Source organism: Desmodus rotundus, chromosome 13 (assembly GCF_022682495.2).
Source record: "Desmodus rotundus isolate HL8 chromosome 13, HLdesRot8A.1, whole genome shotgun sequence".
Classification (NCBI taxonomy): domain Eukaryota; kingdom Metazoa; phylum Chordata; class Mammalia; order Chiroptera; family Phyllostomidae; genus Desmodus; species Desmodus rotundus.
Genome location: NC_071399.1, coordinates 59,022,243 through 59,027,828, shown reverse-complemented (window position 1 = coordinate 59,027,828; position 5,586 = coordinate 59,022,243).

Sequence of the window (5,586 nt, the reverse complement as noted above, 5' to 3'; positions counted from 1 at the left end):
ATTTGCAGAAGACATGATAACATACATAGAAAACCCTATAAGTTCTACCAAAAACTCCTCAACCTAATAAGTGAATTTGGTAAAATAGTGGGATACAAGTCAATATTCAGAAATTGAAGGCATTTTTGTACACCAATGATAAAATATCAGAAACAGAAACTAGGGGAAAAAAATCCCATTTGCTAAAGCAACAAGAAAAATAAAGTACCTAGGAATAAACTTAACCAAGGAGGTAGAAGACCTGTACTTGGAAAACTACAGAACACTGAAAAAAGAAATTAAGGAAGACACAAATGAATGGAAGCATATACTGTGTTCATGTATTAGAAGAATTAACATCATTAAAATTTCCATACTACCCAAAGCAATCTATGATTTAATTTCTGTTCTTCGATCATAATGTAGTCAGTAGAGCTACTCAAAAAAAAAAAAAGGAAAGGAAAGAAAAAGAAAGATTAAAACAAAATTCTAGGCTACGTGTCTGTTAAATGCCAAGTAAATAAAAGTCTTATTCTTAGTTATTTTAGAAAACTCGACTTACTTGACCTAGCAATAATAGTTTTCCAGCAAATATATTCAATAAACTGACTACCTATTTATTTTTCACAAGATGCTACTTAGAGGTTCTATACCGTTAAATTCTTGCAATGTTTTTCAGCTCTCATGGATATATATGGACAGGGTTTTTAGCATTTCAATACTGCAGATTACCCTGCATATATCATGGTGAAGGAAGGGCAAATAAGATTTTTATGTTGATGTGGTTCAGAACTGATTCAAGGCTGAGTTTTGTTGCTCTCTTGTCCTGAAATATTTGAAGAAGAAAAAAAAACTCTCTAGCAACCTAAGTAAATAGATGACCTCTGAAGGCTTTTACTGTCCTATAATTCTATGCATAACTGCCTTAAAATGGGAAACCTTCTGCCCCATATTTACTAAGACACTAAAACAGTAGGTGTGATTATTTCAGGAAATCATGTGGTAGATTTAAGGTTGAACAACAATTTTCAGTCTCCACATTTCTACCTTAGAAACTAAAACAAACAGCAAGGCTGCCAAATAGGTCAAATAAATTCAGCTAATTCTATAAAAAGAGTGCTAGGTTTCCACTTTTTCAAGTTTAATCTCATTAGAATAAGTATTAGAGTTAGGAAAACCAGAAAGAAACAAAATAACAAAGTTAAGCAACTTTATATTGAAATTATTGTCCTCATGATAGTATTCGTGTGTTGTATCCTTTATCCTTAGATAATTTTTTAAAAGGCATCTCAGCTATGTATTTTACAGGACATGAACAATATAAGGAGTGTGTTTGAGTGTACCCATGTTATTGCCACAACAAATAGCAATGCTCAAATTTGCAGCTTGGGGACAGGCTTGTCCCAGTGGAGACTAATGTTTGACAAAAATAAGTTTAAAATGTTATTTTAATAATTTATATATAACACTGAAATTTGTAATACAAACCATCTTATAATTTGTCTACTGGATTTGTGGTGATTGAATGATCCAAACTTCTATATAAGATAAAGTACTATTTAAGAACAAATATACTTGAAGATATAATTATGAAAAATAGCTATAATAGAAATGTTATCACAGAAGACAAGATCTATTCAGTGCATCAACTTTATAAAAATCAGAATCGGGGGCAGAGAAGAGTATACAGCTTACAGTACAGCTTACAAAATAGTATGCAATCTGTTTGAAGGACAATCTGATAAATTCTGTAATGGTAAAATAATGACCAATGCTGGGATTCTTCGGGAAACATCAAGGTTCTTCCTGCAAGGCATAGTTCAGAAATACAATTAAGTATTTATGGAATAGAATTTTAGATTGCTTTATGAATATTTGTCTCTGACACACCCCTTTATTTATGCCCTCATTCGGTTCCTCTCCCATAAAATGCTGCAACACCTGGCACTTTCCTCTGATGCAGAAGTAACACCACGTTTTAAATTTATGACAGCTTTGATTTCTTAAATGAACTTCTATTGTTTACTGTTATCTTCCAAAAATGTAACTACTCATATAGCAGTTACTAAAACTATTTCTCATTTAATTGAATTGATCACTTGGTCAAACAAAATTTTCACATTGGACTTTTTAAAATTCAAAGCAGTAATGAAAAGCAATTCAGCGATCAAATGATGTGTCAAAATTCTATTGACCATGATTTTTGTAAATAAATATCAAAGAATATACTCATGTCTTTAAAATGGAAGTGATTAATAGTTCTTGGTGTTATTTTACTACTCAATATAATTTTTAAAAACTGTATGGAAAATTACTCAAAGGCACCAATGGGTTCAGGAAAATTAAAATAGGTTGCTTTTGTATAGCACTACTCCAAAACCTGGGATAAAAGATAGGTTATTAAAATCTGATGAAAATAACAACCGAAGGAATACTAATATTCTTTGGAGTTGTCTGCAAAGAGAATGTTCTGTGATTGTATTGTAGGCTTAGAGCATTTCTTTGATTTCAGATATATTTAGAATTACTTCATTTCTGCTTCCATTACATTTTATAAAAACCTAATCTAAGGGCATTATACATTATATTTATTTACTCTTGCTATATGCTTCTTTATATATTTTAAAATGTTTAGGGCAATTTTAGGTTTAGGTCAAAATTAAAGGAAAGGTACAGAGATATTCCATGTACCTCCTGTCCCAATACATGCATACCCTCCCCTATAATCAAGAGCACCTACTGGTAGAGTGCACTTGTTATGAAGGATGAAAATACATTGCCAAATCATAATCACTCAAATTCCATAATTTACACTTCAGTGGTATACATTCCATGGGGTTGAAAAAATTGTATGATGCATGTATTCACCACCATAGTATCATACATAGAATTTTTACTGCCTTAAAAATGCCCTGTGCTCTGCCTATTCATCCCTACCCTTCACCCCACTGTGGCAACTACTGTTCTTTTCATTGTCTCCATAAGGTTACCTTTTTTAAAATGTAATATAGTTGGAATAAAACAGTATGTGGTCTATTCAGATTGGCTTCTTTCACTTAGTAATATGCATTTAAGGCTCTTCCAAGTCTTTTCATGACTTGATTGTACATTTCTTCTTAGTGCTAAATAATATTCCATTGTCTAGATGCACAATAGTTTATGTACCCAATTACCTGCTAAAACTTGGTCACGTCCAAGTTTTACAATTAAACAATGTCTGTCCAGAAGATATCCTGCCATGTAGTATGAAAAATAGAGACATTTGTTGAAGAAGATACAAGAAACATTGTACATAGGACAATAATGCCTCAGTCCCCTTCAAAGTAAGCACCTTGGGACCTCACACAGTTCTCCCAACTGCCATCAGCTGCCCGGTTGTATTTTCTTGAATCTTATCGATGGTCTGAAATCTCTTCCCTTTCAAAGGTGATATTAGTTTTGGGAAAAGCCAGAAATCAATCACAGGGTACCAAATCTGGGCTGTCAGGGGGCTGAGTCACCTGTGTGATTTGATGTTTCACCAAAAAAGCCTTCACAAGACATGATGCATGAGCAGGCACATTGTCATGATGAAGCTTCCAATCACTAGCTGCCCATAACTGCCGCCTTCTGAATTATCCAAACAGTTTCCTTGGAGGAATATTCAAACTTACACCAAAATTTGAGGCAGAATCACAGCTCTACTTTTTTTTTATTGTTATTCAATTACAGTTGTATGCCTTTTCTCCCCATTTTGAATGTGATGGTCACACAGTACACATGCTCACTCAATGGCATCTACCTCCCCCACTAACCAGTACAAGGAAGTTGTCATTGTTCATGCATGCATGCACATTCCAGTTCACTCTCCTTGGCTGCTATTTTACATTGATGCCATGCAAACCTTTCTTGGTATATTAACAGTGGCTGGACTTTTTCTGGACACACCTCATATATTTGCTATAAATATTGTTCTATAAGTTTTTGTTTGGATATAAGTTTTCACATCTATTGTGTAAATACCTAGGAGCATAATTGGTGGGTAATATAGTGTGTGTGTGTGTGTGTGTATATATATATATATATACATATATATATATATATTAAACATATATATATGTTTATTTTTGTAAGAAATCACCAAACAATCTTCCAAATTGGCTGTACTATTTTGTATTCCCTTCAGCAATGAATGAGAGCGCTTCTTGCTCCACATCCTTGTCAGCTTTTGGTGTTGTCAATATTTCAGATTTTAGCCATTCTAATAGGTGCATAGTAGTATCTCATTATTGTTTTCATTTGCATTTCCCTGAGAATACGTGATATAAAGTAATCTTTCACATGCTTGTGCTGTATGTATATCTTCTTTGGTGAAGTGTCTGTTAAGATGTTGGCCCATTTTTTAGTTTCTTTTCTTATTGTTGAGTTTTAAGTGTTCTTTGGGTATTTTGGGTAACAGTCCTTTATCAGATGTGGGGTGTTTTTTTTTTTGCAAATATTTTCTCCCCACCCATGGCTTGTCTTCTAATTCTCTTGACGTTATCTTTTATAGAGCAGAAATTTGCAATTCTAATGAGGTCCAGTATATTAAATATTTATGGGTCATGCCTTTGTTATAGTATCCAGAAAGTCATGGTTATACCCAAAGTGTCCTAGTTTTTTTTCTCATATTACTTTTTAGAACTTCTGTTTATTTTTATTTTACATTTAGGTCTATAACACATTTTGGTTAATTGTTGTGAAGGATGTAAGGTCTGCATGTATTCTGTTTAACACAAGAGGATGTCCAATGTTCCAGCACCATTTGTTGAGGGGATTATCTTTGCTCCATTGTGTTGACTTTGCTTCTTTGCCAAAGACAATGCAAAAGGGGTCTCTATTCTGTCCCATTGGTCTATTTGTCTATTCTTTTGCCAATACCATACTGTCTTGATCACCATAATTTTATAGTAAGTCTTGAAGTCTGTGTTTTTCTCCTTCTATGATGTGTTGGCTTTTTAGGATGTTTTATATCTACATATAAGCTTTAATATTACTTTGTCAATATATAAAAAATAACCTCCTGCACCTTAGCTGGTGTGGCTCAGTGGACTGAGTGACAGCCTGAGAACCAAAGGGTTGCCTTTTCTATTCCCACTCAGGGCACATGCCTGGGTTTCAGGCCAGGTCCCCAGTAGGGGGTACACGAGAGGCAACCACACATTGGTATTTCTCTTCCTCTCTTTCTCCCTCACTTCCCTTCTCTAAAAATAAATAAATAAAATCTTTAAAAAAAGAACCTCCTGGGATTGTAATTGGGATTGAATTGAATATATGAAGTGAGGGAGAACTGCCATCTTGATGATATTTAGTATTTCTATTTGCAAACATAAACCATCCATTTATTTAGTTTTTTCATGGTTTTCTTCATACAGATCTTGTAAAAATGTTATTAGATTTGTGCTTAAGTATTTTACTTTTGAGTGTGTTAATATAAATGGTGTTTGTTATTTCAAATGTCACTGGTTCATTATAGCTATGTAGAAAAGTAATCAATTTTGTATGTTAACCTTCAATTGTCTAACTTTGCTATAATTGCATATTAGTTTTGGTACTTTTTTCCTATTTTGTTTTTTTTTCCACTAATTC